Below are 22,842 nucleotides of genomic sequence, written 5' to 3' on the forward strand. Positions count from 1 at the left end.
TAGTGTTGTGGTTGGAGAAGATGCTTGATATGATTTCAGTTTTCTTAAATTTACTGAGGTTTGATTTGTGACCCAAGATGTGGTCTGTCCTGGAGAATGTTCCATGTGCACTTGAAAAGAAGGTATTCTTCTGCATTTGGATGGAATGTCCTAAAGATATCGATGAGATCCGTCTCATCTAATGTATCATTTTAGACTTGTGTTTCCTTGTTAATTTTCTGTTTTGATGATCTGTTCATTGGTGTGAGTGAGGTGTTAAAGCCTCCTACTATTATTGTGTTACTGTCAATTTCTCCTTTTATGTCTGTTGGTGTTTGTCTTATGTATTGAGGTGCTTCTATGTCAGGGGCATAGATATTTACAATTGTTATGTTGGATTGATCCCTTGATCATTATGTAGTGTCCTTCCTTATCTCTTGTAATCTTTATTTTAAGGTCTATTTTGTCTGATATGAAGATTGCTACTCCAGTTTTCTTTTGCTTCCTATTTACATGGAACATATTTTTCTATCCTCTCACTTTCAGTCTATATGTGTCTTGAGGTCTGAAGTGGGTTTCTTGTAGACAGCATATATATGGGTCTTGTTTTTGTATCCATTCAGCCAGTCTGTGTCTTTTGGTTGGAGCATTTAATCCATTTACATTTAAAGTAATTATTGATATATATGTTCCTATTGCCATTTTCTAAATGTTTGGGGTTGATTTTGTAGATCTTTTTCTTCTGTTGTATTTGTTAACTATATAAGTCTGTTTAACATTTGTTATAAAGCTGGTTTGGTGGTACTAAATTCTCTTAACTTTTGCTTGTCTGAAAAACTTCATATTTCTCCATCAATTTTGAATGAGATCCTTGCTGGGTACAGTAATCTTGGTTGTAGATTTTTTCCCTTTCAGTACTTTAAATATATCCTGCCATTCCCTTCTGGCCTGCAGAGTTTCTGCTGAAAGATCATCTGTTAAGCTTATGGGTTTTCCCTTGTATGTTACTTGTTGCTTCTCCCTTGCTGCTTTTAATATTCTCTCTTTGTGTTTAGTCTTGTGAGTTTGATTAGTATGTGTCTTGGCATGTTTCTCCTTGGGTTTATCCTGTATGGGACTCTTTGTGCCTCTTGGACTTGATTGGCTATTTCCTTTTCCATGTTGGGAAAATTTTCAACTATAATCACTTCAAAAAATTTCTCATACCCTTTCTTTTTCTCTTCTTCTTCTGGGATCCCTATAATTCGAATGTTGGTGCATTTTATATGGTCCCAGAGATCTCTGAGACTGTCCTAAACTCTTTTCATTCTTTTTACTTTATTCTGCTCTTCAGAAGTTATTTCCACCACTTTATCTTCCAGCTCACGTATTCGTTCTTCTGCTTCAGATATTCTGCTATTGAGTCCTTCTAGAGTATTTTTAATTCAGTAATTGTGTTGTTTGTCTCTGTATGCTTATTCTTTAATTCTTCTAGGTCTTTGTTAATTGATTCTTGCATTTCCTCCATTTTGTTTTCAAGGTTTTCGATCATCTTTACTATCATTATTCTGAATTCTTTTTCCAGTGATTTTCCTATTTCCTCTTTATTTATTTGGACTTCTGTGTTTCTAGTTTGTTCCTTCATTTGTGTAGTATTTCTCTGCCTTTTTAAAATTATTGTGTTTGAGGTCTCCTTTTCCCAGGCTTCAAGGAAAGTTGAATTCTTTCCTTGAAGGTTGAATTCTTTCTTCCTTTTGGTTTCTGCCCTCCTAAGATTGGTCCAGTGGTTTGTGTGAGCTTTGTATAGGGTGAGATTTGTGCTGAGCTTTTGTTTATTTGTTTGTTTTCCCTCTGATGGGCAAAGCTGAGTGAGGTGGTACCTCTGTCTGCTGATGATTGTGTTTGTATTTTTGTTTTGTTTGTTGTTTAGAAGAGGTGTCCTGCGCAGGGTGCTACTGGTGGTTGGGTGATGCCAGGTCTTGTATTCAAGTGGTTTCCTTTGTGTGAGTTCTCACTATTTGATACTCCCTAGGGTTAGTTCTCTGGCATTCTAGGGTCTTGGAGTCAGTGCTTCCACTCCAAAGGCTCAGGGTTTGATCCCTGGTCAGGAATGAAGATTCCACAAGTGGTTTGTTATGGCATTGAGGGAGAGTAAAACAAATATTCAAAAATGAGAAATCAAAGATGAATCCCAGGCCAATGGCAGTTACAAAATCAGGCAAATAATAATTAAAATAATGGAATATCCCATATATATATACACATGAGCAAAGTGAAAACACTCCAACAAAAATAAAGTACAGTAGATTGATCCAGCAAACAAAGGAAATAAAAAATTATATTTACCAGTTAAGAACAAAACTAACTTAAGCACAAACTGGAAAACAAAACTAAGGCAAGGTGCCAAGTTGGGAAAAGAGCAATGAAAACAAAACTAACAAATATGTTAAGAGGAAAGGAAAGGAAAGAAAAGAAAGAAAGAATAGATATGGAAAGTTAAATAGAGGTAGATGAAGAAGATTTATATACATTAAAGATTAACTGCAAGGAGAAAAGAACAGTAGGAAAGGCAAATGAAGGAATAAGTGTGGAAAAAATATAATAGGTTTAAAAAATTAAAAATATAAAAAGAGAAAAAAACAGAAGAAGAAAGAAAAAAGGGGGAGAAAAGGAAAACTCCACAGAACTGCAAAAACCCAATGTAGAGGCAGAGGTTTATAACAACAATAGAAAGTGTGACTGAATATACACATATACATATACACTCATAAGCAAAATCAAAACAATCCAACAAAAATTACGTACAGTAGATTGACCTGGTGAACAAAGGAAACCAAAAATTATATCTACCAGAGTAAGACTAATTAAAGCACAAACTGGAAAACAAAACTAAATCAAGGTGCCAATTGGGGAATAAAGCCATGAAAATAAAGCTAACAAATAGTTGAGAGGAAAGGAGAGAAAAAAAAGAAAGAAAGAACAGATATGCAGAATTAGATAGAGGTATATAAAGGAGATTTATATATGTTAAAGATTAACTGCAGGGAGAAAAGAACAGTAGGAAAAGCAAACAAAGGAATAAATGTAGAAAAAATAATAATAGGTTTAAAAAATTAAAAATTAAAATTAAAAAAATAGAAAAGGAAAAATAAAAGAGGAAAACTCTGCAGAACTAACATATAGGTTCAGTAATAGAAGGCTGCTTTGGGTTGGTGGGTGAGGGGAGGAAGGGGCCAGAGTCCTTCGTAAGACCCTGCTTTGTCCTCCCCGGTGGACTCTGAAGCACAGATTGAGGAAACCACAGGTCAAGGCTGACTTCCCCTGTGGCAGAGCAAGAAGTGGAGGTTCAGAAAAGTAGAGAAACTTGACAAGGGCATACAGCAAGTTGGGTGATGAATGTTATTTATTGGTAGATTTCTAATAATCCATTCGTTTCTAAAATCTTGGGTACCCTTTTTGAGAGAAGATAACTTAGCCCGGTTTTCAGCTATGGTGTGTAAACTGTAGGAATTCTGCACCAGGACAATCCTTTATGACTTTAGTCCCATCAGGAAATGGTGTTTTGTATAATTGCTATTTCTCTTTTGCAGACTGGCTGAGATTTGTAAGTATAATTTGTAAATTACATATGGTTGCCCCTCCCACCTACCAGGCATTAAACACCCACTGTGTACTAGATAATGGGAAGTTCCTTCCTTATGGCATTTAATCTCCATGGTTCAAGGAGGTTGGTATTACTGACCCTATTGTACAGATGGGGAAACTGAGGCTGAAAGAGGTGGATACAGTATTCAAAGTTCCTGCTTTTTATACAGAGATATACTGTCCACCCAGGAAGATGGAGATACATGTGAAATACCCTGAATACAGTAGAAAGAAGTTGCTAAAAAAAAAAAATCAGAGTGCCATTTAAGGGTGAAGATTGGACAGTGTGACTCAGGAGGAAGAGGGGGCCAGACCTGAGGCTGACCACAAGCGGATGCGAGACAGCCAGCATCCAGCAGCAATGACGTGGGGTCTGAAAGTGTGGTAAGAACACCAGGAGTGAAATGACAAAATTACAGAAAAAGGGACCTTCGGTGGTTGTCAGGGTCAGAGAGGGCAGTGGCTGTGTTCTGAAAGGGCCACCGGAGCGATTGTGCGGTGACAGATAGGCTCCGTATCGTGCGGTATTGATGACAATGTCCAGACACTGAGATATTATGACGTAGTTTTGCAGGATGTTACCACTGGGGGGAACTTGGTGAAGCAGATGTGGGATCTCTTTGTGTGATTTCTTTAAGCTCCCGGTGAATCTACATTGATCTCAACACGTTTAATTAAAAATGTATCTACTCAATACTCCTGTGATGACATACATGGGGAAATAATCTAAAAAGAAGTGGGTATATATTTATGTATAAATGATTCACTTTGTTGTACACCTGAAACTAACACAATATTGTAAATCAATTATATGCCAATAGAAGTTATTTTTTTTAATGTCTATAAATCCTGAAACAAAGAAAGCAAGGAGTTCATGGGGCCATCTGTGTCAAAGGAGCAGAATCCTGATGCCTTTCATGCCCCGGAAGCAAAACCTGATCATTGTGTTCTGCAGCAGAGACGTCTTCACATGTCTGCACCAGAGGCGTTAAGCCTTGGTTTGGGTGCTGCAGAGCCAATGGAGCCACCCCTGAGTGGAAGCTGTCATGACCCAAAGAAGTGAATAAGACAGTGATGAAGGCAGCTCATAACCCCCAGCAGTGGTGGGATGTTTGGTCAATACCAGTAAGGCAGGTAACAAACCCTCACTGAGTACCTTCTGAGGCATCAGGCCCTGTTCCAGGGCTGGTGACTCAGCAGTAAGAAAACCAGCATGCCTCTCTGTAATTCTTATATTGTAGAATGGGAGACAGGCACTAAACACAGAAAAAGTAAATCCAGCTTGTCAGCTGCTGACAGGTGCTTTGAGGAAGATGGAAAAGCAAAGTGTGACTAAGTGACTGAGGGGCTGCTTTAGCTAGAGTGGTCAGGTCAGGCTCCTCGGAGGAGGGGACATTTGAGGGAAGACCTGAATGAAGAGGTTGAAGAGATGGGCAAGGGCCACATCCTGAGGTTCTTGGAGGCTGGGCTAAGGGGGTGGTATTGGGAAGCCCCTGGAAGTTTCTAAGTATATGAGGGACATGATCTGCCACGTGGTGATGGATTTCAGAGGAGCAAGAGTAGAAAAAAGGAGAACACGCTATGCTACTGGAGTAGTTCAGGCAAGGTGGTGATTGTGTGATAGGGCTTTGGCAGTGGAAATGGAAAGAGGTGTCGGTTTGAGGATACTCTGGAAGTAAGGTCCTCAGAGCTCTCCTGGTAGTCTGAACATGGGTGGAGTGGAAACAAAAGACGCCAGGGTGACCTCCTAGTTATGCCAGTCACATACACACAGTGGACTCCAGGGACCTGGTCATATTCTTCTGGATCTTATGAGTTGCCATCAGGGCACAGCACAGGAGGAAGATGAGGATCAGCTGAGACTCAGTAAGTCTGCAGGGGTGTGGGAATCTATGCCGCCAATTTCACTGGTCTCGGCTCATTCTTGCTGCGGAGAACAGAGAACACACTCAGACAGTCTTGTTGATGGGGTTAATTGTAACGATGGTGAGGTTTACTGAAAACATCCTGGCAGCTGCCCCTTGAGCACCAAGGAGAATTAGAGCACATTCCTCATCACCTAGGGCCATCAGCAGCTCTCCAGACCAGGGCATCCTGCACGATGGCTCCTGGGAGCATCTGCTTGGCTTGGCTGGTGTACCATATAGGGCGTGTCTGCAGGGCAGAGGGCTCAGGCAGCTGGAGTCCTTGAATTTCTCCTGAAGGTCATTGTCTATGGCCTCTTCACATATTCTTGGCCAAGTCCTGGGTAGAGGGGAGTATGGTAGATGAAACATGGCAGCGTGGGTGCCAAGGTCCAGCTCTGACCCTCTGAGGACATGCAGGCACCAGTGTTTGTAGACTCATTGGCTCATGGATTATCCTGTGTACAAACATACAATCCAGAGAGACAAGTGTCAGGTGGATGAGAAGGAGTTAACACGTCTGGTTAGGTTAAAGCATTTTTGTTGGAAGTATGAGGGACACAAAATCCCCTTTTATTTGCATACTCTGTCTCTAGGGACTTGGAATTAGCTTTATTTTTGGTGCTGCTTCTTAGTGTGGCCCAGGGAGAGTTGTAGTCATCCGCCATCCATCAGTCCATTGAGGGTGCTTGTTAATGTGTACTTTCCCTGGGCTCTGTCTGTGCTTCTGAATTAGAACCACCCCAAGGTAGAGAACTGCCGCCCTGGGGTTACTGCAGAGATCTGCTTCCTTTCTCTCTGTATTTGGCTGACTCTGACTTTAGCATTGATTTTCTCCATCAGCTCTTCTGAAGCTAACCGTGAAGGAGCAGAAAGGGTTTTTTTCCTTCTAGTTCTTTAGGAGTACGGTTGCCATGGGCTGAATTGTGTCCTCCTCAACTCCCATTGTGATGTATTGGAAATAGGATCTTTAGGAGGTAATTATGGTTAAATGAGGTTCTAAGGGTGGGGCCCCGATCTGATAGGGTTAGCATCCTCAAGAAATACCAGAGAGGTTGCTTTCTCTCTCTCTCACCCCCTGGAGTGCATGCACTGAGGAAAGGCCGTGTGAGGACACAATGAGAAGGCCACCATCTGCTCTCAGCAGAAACCAAACTGGCTGGCACCTTGATCTTGGACCTTTCGACATCCAGAACCATGAAAAATTAATTTCTGTTGTTTAAGTCACCCAGTCTGTTATGTTTTGTTATGACAGCCTAAGCAGACAGTGACAATCTATTTTCAAAACAAATTGCTTTCTGTACAAGGGTTCCTCTAATGTCTAGAGGAAGACATTCTCTAGACATTCTCTAGATGTCCTTGGATCTCACACGGGAGGTCAGTTATTCTGGTCCCCAAACCTTGTGGATCGGGTAGTATCAGTGCTGTGCTCAGAGTTCTCCAGTATCTCCCATGGTGCTTAGAGTAAAATCCAGAGATCTTACCAGGGCCAGTATAATCCTGTCTGCTGCTCCAGCTTCACTTCCCAACCCTTCAACTTTTATCACTGCTTTCTGGCTCCAAGAGCATTCCCACCTCAGGGCCCTTTGCACTTGCTTTTCTCTCTGCCTAGAATACCTTCTCTGGTATTCAAATAGCATTTCAAATAGCATCCTTAAAAATCTTTATTCTCATGTGTGCATAGTCACTTAGTCGTGTCTGACTCTTTGCGACCCCATGGACTGAAGCCTACCAGGTTCCTCTGTCCATGGGGATTCTCCAGGCAAGAATACTAGAGTGGGTTGCCATGCCCTCCTCCAGGGCATCTTCGCAACCCAGGGACTGAACCCTGGTTTCCTGCATTGCAGATGGATTCTTTACCATCTGAGCCAAAGTATCACTTTATTACCTTTATTACCTTCCTTTGTTACCTTTTCAGAGCATTTGTCACTACCTGACACTATATAGCATCTTTGTCTGTCTCTTCCACTAGAATGTAAGTGCTGTGAAGATGAGGACTGGTGTCTGTTTTGTAGGTTGCCAAGTCCCCACATTGTGCCTGCTCATAGTATATGATCAGTAAGTACTTTGCACTCCCCCAGTAGAATTCTCGCCTGGCTTTGTGAAGGAGCTCCAGCATCATTGTCTCGTGCTGTTAAGACTGGAGAACTGTTCCTTCCCAGTGTTGTTCTCCTGAGTCAGACTCTTCACACTGTTGCTGTCACTGAGCCAGCATTTACTAAGCACTTGTTGTGCCAGAGAATGAATACACTAGGTGCTGATGAAAGCTGCATCTCGTTCTCTGTATTTTATAGGCTAAAGACGTAAGGGGCAGCCAGGCAGAGCCCACGGAACAGTGGCAGTGACACGGCCCCCTGGGGAAGGGGCCAGGGAGCTGTCGACTCAGTGCAGGGCCATGGGGGTGTTGGTGAAGAGTCCCCATCTCTGCCAAGAGCTGAGCAAGGAGCCGCTGGTTCTAGGTAGAACAAGAGAGATTCTGATAATATCAGAAGGCTGACAGGGTCCCAGATGGCCACCACTCAGCCTGTCCTCCATGACTTCAGACTTTTCTGACCCATTTGTGAGAAGAGTCAAATGAGGGGACATGTTATGTAAGGTCCTAGGGCTTCCCTGGTAGCTCAGCTGGTAAAGAATCTGCCTGCAGTGCAGGAGACCCTGGTTCGATTCCTGGATCCAGAAGATCCCCTGGAGAAGGGATAGGCTACCCACTCCAGTATTCTTGGGCTTCCCTGGTGGCTCAGATGATAAAGAATCTGTCAGCAGTGTGGGAGACCTGGGTTTGATCCCTGGGTTGGGAAGATCACATGAAGAAGGGAACAGCTATCTACTCCAGTATTCCAGCCTGGAGAATTCCATGGACAGAGAAGCCTAGTTGGGCTACAGTCCATGGGGTCACAAAGAGTGGCATGACTGAGCAACTTTCACTTTTCACTCTTTGTAAGGTCCAGACACAGGCCCAGAGGAACAGGGTCAGCTGGTCTCATGACCTTCCAGCCTCTTGACCTTTCTTATTCTGTGATTGTTCCAGGCCTGCTGGCCATACCTCTGACAGAGGACAGCAGACCCCCGGGAGCAGGGTTCTTTCCAGGGTGAGATCACTGCTTTCCACTCCCACTGTTGTGTCCCCATCTGGGGCTTATGGCCCCACGGGTTCATGCGCTGGACGCTCCCACACTGAAGGGGTTTAGCAGCATCTCCTCTGAAGTGATTTCCTTTGAGGGTTCATCAGGTCTTGGACTTCTCTCTGTGGCCAACTTGTGTTTAGTCATTGTCCATAGGTGCTAGGGGCCACCAGCAGAAGGAGTCATAAAAGCGGAAGTACCTTTTCACTGTGGCCACAGGTGAGGCACTGGTCACCATTATGCTTGAAGCCTGCAGTGTTTGGGGGAGCCTCTAGAGCCCCACCCAGCTCTTGCCTGAGCTCTGGGGTCCTACTGCTCTTTTACAGATAGAGGGAGACAGAGGAAAGGACATAGACTTTGGAGTCATGTGGCCCTGGATTCAAGTCTCACCTCTACCATTCATTCCTTTATGCTTTGGACTAAACTCCTTAGCTTCTCTGAGCATCCATTCCCTGCCTCTAAGATAAGGATGGGAATGGCTGCCCATTCCAGTATTCTTGCCTGGAGATTTCCACAGACAGACGAGCCTGGTGGGCTACAGTCTTTGGGGTCACAAAGAGCAGGACGTGACTGAATGACTTTCACTTTCACACACACACAAAATGAGGATAATGTCATCCTCTCATATTACTTTCTTCCTCCCTTAAGCCGCTGGGCCTCAAATATATTTGGTTAGTGGATGATTGGCCTCAAAAACCAGGCTTCCCTTGTGGCCTTGTCTTGTGTGGGAAGCTGGACTCGGTGACCTCTACATTTCCTGCCAGAGCCAGAGCTTTATATCAGTGTCAAGGACAAATATTGTGGACAGTGGGCCCATCAGGAGACCTTGATGGACCCCACTTTAAGAACAACTGTTTCAAGTATTTGCTTCTTTTAACCATTTAACTTGTTAAACTCTCACAGTCTGGACACTGACTTTTGGGGTCTCTGATAATAAGAAGCCTTTGACTTGGTTTCTCATTCCAGAATACTTAAAGAGTTTATTTTAACCAGATAATTGTTCCATGCCTTCTCCAACCCCTAAAATGAAAAGCCTCAACTTGTATTTGTAGGATCTGTCCCCAGGCCAGAGCCCACTGTTTAGGGTCCTCATTTGTTCTAAGTGCGCAAGTGACTTAGACGACAGAAGTAAAATCTGACTGACAGGTGCAGAAGTAAAATCTGGGTCCATTGGGAGAGCTCAGCCAAGCCTCTCAGCTAAAGGAGTAATAGGAGTGAGGGTGTAAACCACCTTGGTATAGGAACCAGGAAGACCTCAGTTTGAATCCAGGGTTCAGCATTTGGTGGCATGGATGGTTTGGGGTGTGGTCAGTAATGTCTGTTTCCTTATCTATAAAATGGATATCAAAGATGGTTGGGGAGGTTAAACTAGATAATCTCTTAAAGTGCTTGGCTCTTTGATTGAACACTAATTATCTACTATGTGCCAGGCACTCTGCTGGTGATTCCTCAAGGACCTGTGTCCTAGGGGACTAGAGACTAGTGGGCAAGCGCATTCTTGCCCCTAGCTTGTTCTTATGAGTTTTCTGGTTTATGATGTGCTTACACACACACACACACACACACACACACACACACACACACACACACACACCCTATGCTTTGGTTACCAGGAGCCCAGGAGCATCTTGGGCTGTAGGTGCAAAGGTGAGTTCCTCTCTACATTGTAGGCAAGGATTCTGAGTCCCAGAGAGGTGAGGTGCTTCCTGGCTATGGTCTCATCACCAGGGTTTGCCTGGGCTGGGCCAGCAGCTAGTCTCTGACTTTTAGAAGGAGTTCCTTCTTCTACACCTTTGCTACTCAAAGTCTGGTGCCAGTGGCATGAGAGGCACCTGGAAACAGTTAGGAATGCAGGTTTCAGTCCCCAAATCTTCTGAATCGGAGCCTTCCTTTTGAGAAGATCACTCAGCTGATTCGTGTGCACATAAATGTTTGAGAAAGTTGTCTCTAGAACAGACCCATTACCCGTAGTTGAGAGTCATGTGGTGACTTATCTCCAGGCCAGGATTCCCATCATTAAAGAAGAGAATAAGCCTCCCATGGCTGACAGCATTGTTCTCGTGCTAAATGGCAAAGCTCTGGACCCAGACTGTCCAGGTTCGAACCCTATCCTCACTGCTTATAGGCTGTATGACATGGATGACTGTGCTTCAGGCTCTGTAACTCCAGGGTGCCTAATAAGAGTCTCTGCCTCAACATGAGTGTTGTTTGCCTTCAGAGAACTAGTCTTTGAGAGCCAACATCCCTTGAGGGCTTGCTCCGGGCCAGGCGCTGCTCCTAGGGCCTCATGTGAGCACAGATTCCCACTGGCTCTCAGGCAGCCTCCCGCACTGTTTTCTTTTTGCCACTACCTCGTAGGACTTGAGAAAGAGACTTCACACTTTTCCTGGTGTTTATGGAAAGAGGAAAATAGTTATTTCCTGGTGTTTAATGCTTTGATGACCCATATGTTAAGTATATTGTTTAATGCAGGGTCTCCCATGGAAGTTTCTCTAGCACTTATAAAATCATGAAATTGGCATTTGAAAGCACATAGTTATCGGATATGGTGAAATGCTCTGGGAAGCTCATTTCCAGCTAAAACATTCTATGATTCCCATGTAGTTTATAGAGAGAGTAATTCCAAGTTGCATAATCATATAAAATTATAGCATGCTAGAGCTGCCAGAACCCCTAGTGATTACCGCATTCGGCCAGTTCACTCTACAGATGAGACTGTTGGGTGTCAGAGAGGTCAAAGCACTTGACTAAAGTCACACAGGTGGTTAATGGCAGAAACAGAGCTAGAGGTAAGGGCTCCTCACTCTCAGCCCAGTGCTTTCCACTGTGAATGTGTATACATCTTCTCATTCATTCACTCATGCAGCAAATATTTATTAATGGTTTACACTGTGCTGGGTGTAGCTTAGAAGCTGGGCATGTACTGTTGAGCAGCCTAGCAAGGTTTCTGTCCTCTGGAGCTTACATCTGGCAGGAGAGCAGGGGAAAGACCATGATCAAGTAAGAAAGCAAAGAGTAAGAACAAGGCAATTTCAGATGTGATGAGTGTAGAGGAGATAAAGTGGGATAATGTGCTAACAATTGATTTGAGTGGGGGAGCATTAGACAGGATATCAGAGAAGTCTTTCTGAGATGGTGCATCTGAGATGAGCCATGAATAAAGTAAGGCAGTCAGTCGTGTGAGTATGGGGATGAGAAACTTCCCGTAAGAGCCAACCTGCTCCCACCTCCTAGCTCTTAACCCTGGTACCAACTGTCACGGGCCATGCTCCCCAGGAAACAGACTTGGAGATGGAGATCTGTGTGCTGAAGGCTTGCTGGGAGTAAGGGAGCAGGGTTAGGCCAAGGGAAAAGTTAGACTGTGATGCAGTTGCAACAAAGGTCAATTCTATACAGTTCTGGAGCTGAAATGGAACTTCACAGAGTTGGTCCATGTGGAGGCCAAGGGGCCAAGCTTTGTCCCTGTGCAACTGACCGGTCACTGGATTCAGGCTGCTCGTAGGGGAGGGTTGTGGTGGGTCATTTTAGGTAATGCAGTTCCCTTTGGTGAAGGCAGTTCCTGGGGAGAGATTCAATTGTGAGCTGTCAGCTGGCAACACTCCTGGCATCTGAGAGAATGAGTACCTTTATCTTTAAGGGGCATCTGAGCAGTGTCACAGCCTGTCACTCAGGCGCCAAGACTTATTGCTGGCAAGACGATCCCACAAACCAAAATAAAGAATCTTTTTCTTCATTTATATCCGCCTCGTCTGAATGTTCGTTTCTGTATCTCAACATTGGCGATGTTTAATGACTTCCAACTATGGGGCTGGACACTGAAGGTGCAGAAAGGAATTAGGCACGTTTCCCATCCTGGAGTTTATAGGCATTTATGGGGAGAGAGAAAAGTAGACACAGAGAGAGAGTTAAGCAAGTATCTCCATGTAGCTCTTCCAACCAGTGAATTGTACACAAATGCTTCTTCTGTAATAGACACTATAGTCACTTAAACGTTGAAATCTGTGAGTTCAACAAGAACTTTGCCCAAAGTGTGCCACATCTGAACGTGTTCACCTTTACTTAATGGACAGAAGTCATGGGCATTCCATAGACCCATTTGATCAGCTTCTTTTGGTCAAAGGAGGGAGAAAAGGGAGAGCTGCGTTGCCTTAGATACCTGAATAGCAACAATAATTGCAGATAGTAATTGAGTCCTTTACACTGTCCCAGTGCTCTTCTCGGTGTTGCATGTGCATTAACTCCTTCAGTTCTCTCAACATTTCTGCACAACAGAAACCATTGTTATTCCATTTTACATGCAAAACATGTAAAATGTGAGCATAGATTCCCACTGGCACTCAGGCTTGAGTCATTTTTAATTAGGAACATAAAGGCAACATTTTTGAAAGAGGCTAATCAACAAATCTAAAATTATGTGGATCCCTCCAATTTCCTTCTGACTTTTGTTGAATGTATATGAATATATTTCATGGTTTCTATCTGTATGTTTGAGACTACATGCTGCCTCTTGATATCCTTATTCTATGTTGGAATCGCATTTTCTCTTTTAATTCTGCATCTCTGAGGATTATTCTGAAAAGCAATAGGACCAATGCTTCCTATGCTCATGGGTTTCTGTTTTGACTGTCTAGTGGCCACTGATCTGGATTTACATCCAGACCGTTTTCAGGATGTGGTTAAGCAATAGAGTTAGGTGAAGACAGAGAGGGAAGAATTTTTCTAACTCAAGTAAGTTAAGGTGCATGAAAGCAGTTTGAAAAACTGTGTGTTTGATAAAACACTCTTGTCAGTGTGGTATTTTCCTTCTGTCATTATAATCTAAATTTCTGTGTATTGGGTCTCATTCCCATTTCTTTAGGTAAAAGCAAAGACTGATTTTTCCAGAAATCATGAGGTATCTAAGATATCTTCCCGTTTTGTGAAGCGTCATCTCTGTTCATGATGTCAAGCAGGGGTCACAAAAGTGGATGTGACATGAACAGACTTGTCAAATCAAGGGCCGTGCAGGGTGGGGAGAGGCTAGCCTTCAGAGCCTCAAGGAGTGGGGGAAGTGTCTGTGGAAGGGCCCCTGCAAGCCAGCAACAGGTGAGCTCTGCCTTGTGGGAGTGCTGCATGGCGGTCGCCCCAAATCCAGAATTTTACTGTAAAATCTTTTTATTCTGAGCCAATGAATTCAGACTTTTATAAAAGCCATGAATGTCAGATAAAACAGATGCACAGACTAGATTGCCCAGGTGCACTGGATATAAACTCTGGTACCGTGGCTGGGATCCTGGATGGGGATTAGGAGATTGACCAGGGTATAGGTTCTCAACAGATACCCCAGAAGGAGCCTCAGTTGGCACGTTTAGCTCTGAGATCTTGGGCAAGTGATCTATTCTTGATCAGCTTCTACAATGAGGGCTTTGCAAATTCAAAAAATTCATAACATGCAAGTAGGCATCTAACACCCCCAGAGTGGGGTATCCCGCCTGTGTGTTTACAGTCCCAGTTCTAAGCAGCAGTTCCCCAACTTGGCCACACATTAGAATCACCTAGGGAGTAAAAATACCTCCATCACGCAGTGCCCCATATTTCTTACACCAGTCTCTGGGAGTAAGATTTTGGACCTTTTTTTATTTTTCAATCTTCCCAGTTGGGCCAATGGTGGCCAAGGTGGAGAGTCACCGCCTTAATTACCTCTCAGAAATGCCTTCAGAGTCTATGGTTCATTCCTAGGATTCCCCAGGGAAGGCCATTCTATATCTTTTAGGTAGAGGTCATGTTTTGGAAATGGTTGAAAGGCAAAAGTCCATCAGATTGGTGAAGCTCTTTGGATTGTTTCAAAACATGAGTTAGGAGTTCTTCTAAATAAGGAGAGTCAGTCCCTGGTGTGGTTAAGAGTTAGCTCTGATGAAGACAGTTCCTTCCAGAGACCTTTGTGAGCATCTGTGGATTGCAGGCCTGATGGAGCATCAATGAGAGGCCTTGAGGAGTCCCCCAGTCCAGTGGGGAGCATGGTCTATGCCCACCCAGTGGGTGCCCTGAATTCCAGAAAACCCTCTGAGCTCCAGAACATACCAGCTGCCTTTATCAGAGTCCAGAGTGCACTTGAAAGAATTAAAAGCATTCTTTCCTGTTATGTACAGTGGGGTGAGAGGTCTGGGATGTAGAGGAATTCTGTGAAGTGGAAAGCGCTTTATGACAAGGGAGTGTGATCTCAAGGAGGGCATTATGCAGACAGGGTGAGTTTTGGGTAGAGATCACCCCCCTGCATTCGCTTGCCCCCCGCTTCCCATCCTTTCTCACTAGCTTTACAGCCTGGGACTTCTGCTCTCCCGGCTCTCAGCAGTCTTGCCAGGTGGTTGGGTTGGACCAGGCAGGATCACATGTTAGTGAGGACTTCAGAACTGCTGTCTGGATGGAGCTGCCCTTTTTCCCCTGCACTTCCAGTCAACACTACTGCCAAGAGGACCACAGAGCCCAGTAGTGTTTCTGAGACACACAAACTGGCTGGATGGGAGTGGCTGAAGAAACTGTGAATCTGGAGGATGCTCTTCCTGCAGTTCAGTCACGAAGACGTGTCCGACTCTTTGAGACCCCATGGACGGTAGCCTGCCAGACTCTTCTGTCCATGGGATTCTCCAGGCAAGAATACTGGAGTGGGTTGCCATTTCCTTCTCTAGAGGATCTTCCTGACCTGACCCAGGGATCTCCTGCATTGCAGGCAGTCTCTTGTATTACAGGTGGATTCTCTACTCATTGAACCAGGAGGGAAGCCCTATTCCTGTGGGAATCACTTTTTTTTTTTTTTTTTTTGAGAAGCTCCTGTTATTGCTCTTCTTTTTAAAATTTTTGCACATTTTAAGCTTTCTTTTTCTTTTAATTATTGATTTGTGAGAGTTCTAATTCAGAGATCACTTTTTAAATTTTATTTCAATGTGGTAAGAACACTTAACATGAGATCTGCCCTTTTAACACTTTTTTGGTATACTATAGAGTGTTGGTGATTATAGATACAGTGTTCTGCAGCAGATCCCTAGAGCTTACTCATCTTCACTGAAGCTTTGTACCCCTTCAACCACAACCCCCTGTACCCCGCTCCCCGAGTTCCTGGCAACCAACATTCCATCCTTTGAGTCTATGAATTTGACTGTTTTAGATGTCTCATATAAGTGGAATCATGTAATGTTTGTCCTTCTGTGACTGGCTTATTGCCCCTTAGCAAAATGTCCTCAAGGTTCACCCATGTTGCCGCATAGGGGAGGATTTTCTTTTTTTAAGGCTAAATAGTAGTCCACTGTGTGTATATATCACATTTTGCTTATCTATTCATCCACTGATGGACATGTAGGTTCTTTCTACCTCTTGGCTGTTGTGATTAATGCTGCGATGAATGTGAGTATGTGTATATCTCTTTGAGATCCTGTTTTCAATTCTTTAGGATATATATCCAGAAGTAGGATCACTGGATCATATGGTAGTTCTATCCTTAATTTTTCTGAGGAAACTGCATACTGTTTTCCTTAGCAGCCATACCACTTTGCATTCCCACTGATGGCGTGTAGGCTTCTGATTTTACATGGGTCACTTCTAATTGCTCCACCAACTTCCTCTTCACTCTTCTGGTGACAGTCAGCCTGCGCTGGGGAACCAAAGGATCATTGGCTAGAACACTCTGTGTCTTCTTTGTGAGTACAGGCACAGGGTCAGGCATTACTTGAGGGGCTGCCCATGTATATATTCAACCCATTCATTTATGCAACAACATGTATGGAGTACCTACCAGGTGCAAGTTCCTGTTGCATGACATCCCTGCCTTCTTGTGAGGGAAGACAGCCAATAAAGAAACAATATCATATATAACTCATCATATGGTTATGGGTGCTGTGGAGATAAATAAAGGTAAGGAGGCCAGTCAGTCCCCCCAACCACCTTCTGATAGGTGGCATTATACCCATTTTATAGGTAATGGAGCTGAGGCTCTGGGGGGTTAAGCAACATTCTAAGGTCCTGCACCCAATGAGTAACTGAGCCCAGACTCAAAAATGGGACTGTCTGACTCTGCAGGAAAGCTGTGTGGCCAGGTGTCAGGCCTGTATCTGGGCTTGGAGTGCAGAGATGACAAGGAGGACTCATGTTCTCAAGGGGACTTCAGTCTAGCATGGAGGAGGCATCCAGCTAACTGTGACCATTTCCAGTGGGGTTTGGACAGGGAGCTGGCTCCCAGGGGGTTGTGGATGGGGCTGGGAGGGAGGATCTGAGCCAGGTGAGGTCTGAGCAGTTTACAGGCTGAACCAGTGTAGAAAGGGCTTTCTAGGCAGAGGAAATAGAAGCTACAAAGGCAGAGAGGCCAGAGTCATGGCTTTTTGAGAAATTACAAATAAAAATTATGGATCATCTTAAAAGTGCTCTTTGATAGCAGTGTTTGAAGAAGCTCTCCTAGGCCCCTGACTTCCCTCCTGTTCCCTCCCTCTTTTCTCCTCTCTCCTTCCTGGTCTTCTCCACCCTCCCCCTCGTTTTACTCATCTGCCATCCTCCATGGGCCTCCCAGGTGGCACAGTGGTAAAGAATCCACCTGCAGGAGATATGGAAGATGTGGATTCAATCCCTGGGGTGGGAAGATCCCTCGGAGGAAGAAATGGCAGCCCACTCCAGTATCCTTGCTGGGAAAATTCCACAGACAGAGGAGCCTAGCGAGCTACAGTCCATGAGGTCCCAGAGAATCAGACACGACATGCACGCACACACCCATCCCTCCTACCCCACACACACTTTCCCCAATAAGCCTTTAGAAAAGGTAGGCCTTGCTGTAATTGTCCAGTGAATTAGAATCGATGAGGTTTAAGTGCAGCCTTGAGAAGAACCATCCTTATGTTCTGTACTGTGATTTAGTTTTACAGGAAGAGTTTAATTACTGGAGTGCTTACTGTATCTATTAATGATCTAGCCCTGTATGTAGCCTCCAATCACTCTTAGGTCCCTTTTGCAAACAAAGCCCAGTATTCTCCCAAAGATGGATAGTGGCGGCTCTGCTTGGGTGTCGGAGGGGAGAGCAGGCCCAGTCTGGGCCTTGTGTCACTGTCCCCAGTCCATACCTTCCCAGCGGTGCCTTGGGGGTCCTATGTGGAACCTGCATGGTACCCTGAAACAATGTAAAAAATGGCTTATCTAGGATTAGGCAAAAGTGGGTATTTGTTTGCAGGTGATGGTAAATTCGTAAAGTTAGGAACAGCAACGAGGAAGAGGTGTCACAAAGCCAGCCAAGAGGGAAAGGCATGGACACTGATTCAGGAAAAAAAAAAAATCGAGTTGTTCTTAGGTTTTAGGTGTTGTCAGTGAGGACATGCGGTGAAGTGCTCCTAGTCAAAAGCTAGTGGGGGACTTCCCTCATGGTCCAGTGGTTAAGACTCCACCCTCCCAATGCAGGGAGCCTGGGTTTAATCCCTGGTCGTGGAGCTAGATGCCATAACTAAGAGTTTGCATGCACAACTGAAAAGATTCTGTGTGCTGCAATGAAGATCAGAGATCACATGTTGCAACTAAGATCTGTGGCAGCCAAATAAATGAATAAATAAAATATTCTTTAAAAAGCTGGTGGAGAAGCTGAATGTCATGTGGATTTTGTCTGAGACAAGAAAGCACTTCTCCATCCATCCAGGCTCATGTCTCTTACTTATTTCTGGAAGAATTCCCTAATCTTTGCTGTCAGCAGCGCCTGAGCTTTGGGGCACCTTCACTGGTGACACTTCTCCTTGCTAAAGTGATACATGTTCACCATAGAATATTTGAAAAAGATACACATGAGTAAAGAAGAAAAATTTCCCCATTGTCCAACCACCTGGTGACAGCTGCTATTAATGTTTTGGTGCATTTCTTTCTACTGTTTCTTGTGTGTATCCATACATATACTTATAAATAACTTTTTACTATATATAGTTTTAGATTCTTGTATCACAAACATTTTCCCATGCCACAGTCATCTTGAAAATCAGAGTATTAGTGACCGCATGATTATTTGGATCCACCGTAATTTACTTGGCCATTTCCCCAGTGGTCATTTAAGATGTTCCTTATTTTTTGCCATTCTCAATTATAGTTAATAACAATATCAATGATTAATGTTGTAATGAATTTCCCTCTACATATTTAGGCCAGTCTCATTATTTTATTGGAGTAAATTGCAAGGAGTATATTACTGTGTCAAAAGGAAAATACAACTCCTGCTATTTGTTGCCAAACAGAAAGGTTGCATCAGTTCACACCTCTGAGCTGGGTTTTGAAGGAGGAGCCATTTTTGGAGTTAGGTTTCTTCCTCTGTAAAATGTGGACAGTGGTATGAACCAGGCAGTGTTTCCTTTGGTGTTGAATGGTTTTGAATGGAACATGGATAGTGAAGTCCCTCTCCTGGTGCCTTCTCCCTCTGTCTTCTCTAATGCTCAGCCCAATTATTGTGTGAGATAAACCACACTGTAATTACATGTTCTTTAAAAGTCTAGGACAACTCATACCTGTGCACACATACTGAGTAAGAGCTGCTACACATCCAAAGCCATGCACTCTGTTTAGAATCTCCTATTTCCTCAAGTCCCTAAATTCCCCATTCATTCTTTCCCAGGGGGAATGTACCCTCATTGCTGTGATGATGACTCCTGGGAAAGCAACTGCAAAAGGGAAATAAGGCTTTTACAAAATATTTATTAATGAATGATAAAATATGCAGATGGCTCACAGACTGGGAAAGAAGGGAAGCAGCCTCATTTGTGAGAGAGAAGGCCTAAAGTAAGCCCTATACCAGAGCAAGGAGGGTAACAGTGGCATAGGCCAGCAGGGTGATCATGTCCAGTTGTACAGGCTGTGCACTGCATGACAAGGGTGAATCATTCACATTACAGTCCATCACTCTTAGAGTTTCAGGAAGGTGAAACTGCTATGGGACCAAGGGGTCTCTGGAGGTCACACCAAAACTAGTGAGATTTAAATGTTATTACATGTCAAGCATTTGAAACAGGGGACAGAGAATCTGGTGATCACCAATACATGTTAACTTTGATTTGTGTGAGTTACAGCTCCTCATGTTCATGAGAAGGACTAGCTTGTCACAAACAATATAGACTGGTGAAAAGGTCTTTTCTAGTTGGCTAGGTGTGAATGGACTTCCCTGGTGCTAAGGGGTCTGCCTACAATGTGGGAGACCTGGGTTCAATCCCTGGGTCAGGAAGATCTCCTGGAGAAGGAAATGGCAACCCACTCCAGTATTCTTGCCTGGAAAATCCCATGGATAGAGGAGCCTGGTAGGCTACAGTCCATGAGGTCACAAAGAGTCGGACATGACTGACTGACTTCACTCAGGTATGAGAGGGTTTTTAATGAAGGTTGGGGGTTGTTGAGGTTAATCGGAAGGTGGGTTATGTGGATTGTATGGGAAAATGGCAGGACTAGAGTCTAGGCCACTTATAACATTAGCTATGTGATCTTGGCCTCAATTGAAAAGGGGGTATTACTTTTGCTTTATTGACTATGCCAAAGCCTTTGACTGTGTAGATCACAACAAACTGTGGAAAATTCTTCAAGAGATGGGAATATCAGATCACCTTACCTGCCTCCTGAGAAATCTGTATGCAGGTCAAGAAGTAACAGTTAAAACTGGACATGGAACAATGAACTGGTTCCAAATTGGGAAAGGAATAGGTCAAGGCTGTATAATGTCATCCTGCTTATTTAACTTATATACAAAGTACATCATGCAAAATGCCAGTTTGAATGAAGCCCAAGCTGGAACCAAGATTGCCAGGAGAAATATCAATAACCTCAGATACACAGATGACACCACCCTTATGGCAGAAAGTAAAGAGGACTTGAGGAGCCTCTTGATGAAAGTGAAAGAGGAGAGTGAAAAATCTGGTGTAAAACTCAACATTCAAAAAAACTAAGATCATGTCATCGGATCCCATCATGGCAAATAGATGGAGAAACAATGAAAACATTGACAGACTTTATTTTCTTGGGCCCCAAAATCACTGCAGATGGTGACTACAGCCATGAAATTAAAAGATACTTGCTCCTTGGAAGAAAAGCTATGACCAAGCATATTAAAAAGCAGAGACATAACTTTGCTGACAAAAGTCCATCTGGTCAAAGCTAAATTTTTTCCAGTAGTCATGTATGGATGTGAGAGTTGGACCATAAAGAAATCTGAGTGCCAAGGAATTGATGCTTTTGAACTGTGGTGTTGGAGAAGACTCTCGAGAGTCCCTTGGACAGCAAGATCAAACCAGTCAATCCTAAAGGAAATCAGTCCTGAATGTTCATTGGAAGGACTGATGCTGAAGCTGAGCTCCAATACTTTGGCTACGTGATGTGAAGAACTGACTCACTGAAAAAGACCCTGATGCTGGGAAGGATTGAGGACAGGGGGAAAAGGGGATGACAGAGGATGAGATGGTTGGATGGCATTACCTACTTGATGGCCAGGAGTTTGAGCAAACGTTGGGGGTTGGTGATGGACAAGGAAGTCGGGTGCAGTAGTCCATGGGGTGGCAAAGAGTCGGACACAACTAAGTGACTAAACTGAACTGAACTGATGATTTAGTTACAAGATGGTAGGTGGTAGCTTTGATAAAGCAAGAGGATGATTAGTGGAAAGTAGTAGAGATTTCTATTTGAAGTAGTTAGGAAACAAGTGATGACCATCTCGATGTTAGAGCCTTCTGAGATGGAAAGAGGGTTGCACTCTGAATGAGAGGCTCTGGGGTGGATTCATGGTGCTTTCTTGGGCTATTAATAGCTTCTTCCTATGTCTTCATTTCCTCACCTATGAAATGGGGATCATAATACTCAAATACTCACCGTACTCATGCCTAAAGTGAGCATAAAGCTCAGTTGGTATAAACATGCCCTGAATACTGAAAAGTCTTGTACAATGGTGGTTTTTACTGGAGATTAAATCTGTCACTAGAGCTCACAAACCACCTTCTTTGCTTCTGCTGCCTACTTTGAAATAGCAAGTAACTAGACTTTTATGTGCCAAAAGAGAAATAAATGAATTTTAAAAATATTTGGTTCCAGGGCTTTTGAATCACTGACATGAGTGTGTATGCTGATGTCCTAGCACCCTCTTGGAATGACCAGGACCTAGAAAGAAGCTGTGTGTGTACTTCCCCAGAAGGGAAGACAAAAGCCGCTGTCTCCCCGCCCACTTACATACTCCGTGCTTATTGGGCTTCTTTGTTGCCCTCCCCAAAGTCTGGGAAGGAATGTGCAGCCCGAGCAGAATTCCTCTTCTCTCTATCCCCCCAAGGTCAATACTCTGGGATGGCCTGTGCCTAAGAAGAGGGTAGAATGCAGCAGAGGGCAGGGCCAGGAGCAACCAGCCTCCAGCCACACAAGTCCAGGCCTCCACTTCCTTCCCCAAACTACAAGTTACCAGGAGATGCACTGGAGGCAAAAAGGTGGCGCTTGAGTCTTGGGACCAGGCTTTCTGGGTTCTGATCTGTGACTCACCGGGTGACCTTGGTCAACTTACAGTAGTTAAAACCAGGTCTCATTTCTCATCTGTGAGATGTGATACCTGTTGGGTCCCTGTGAGGAGATTTAAGCCATTGATGCAGTGTTGTAGTCTGCTCAAGCTGACTTCACAAAATACCACAGACTGGGTGGCTTAAGCAGCAGAGGTTTTTTTCCTAAAAGTTAGGGAGGCTGGAAGTCCAGTATTGGCCTGCTGTCATGGTCAAATTTTGGTGCGAGCTCTCTTTCTGGCTGGTAGACAGAGAGAAAGATCTCTTTCACTTCCTCTCCTAGGAATACCACCAGTTCTACTGAATTAGGGCCCCACCCTTCTGACCTGGGTTTCCCTGGTGGCTCAGACGGTAAAGAATCCAGCTGTAACACGGAGACCTGGTTTTGATCCCTGGGTTGTGAAGATCTCCTGGAAGAGGGCACAGCAACCCACTCCGGTATTTTTGCCTGGAGAATCCCTATGGACAGAGGAGCCTGGTGGGCTATACAGTTCATGGGGTTGCAAAGAGTCAGACACGACTGAACGACTAAGCATGGCATGTCTGACCTCATTTAACCTTAATTACTTCCTAAAGGCCCTATCTCCATATACAGTCCCATTGGGGGTTAGGGTTGTTTTTATTTTTTTTTATGATTTTTTTTGTGTGTGTGGGTGGACCATTTTTTTTAAGTCTTTATTGAATTTGTTACAATATTGTTTCTGTTTTATGTTTTGT

Source organism: Muntiacus reevesi, chromosome 1, assembly GCF_963930625.1.
Source record: "Muntiacus reevesi chromosome 1, mMunRee1.1, whole genome shotgun sequence".
NCBI lineage: Eukaryota > Metazoa > Chordata > Mammalia > Artiodactyla > Cervidae > Muntiacus > Muntiacus reevesi.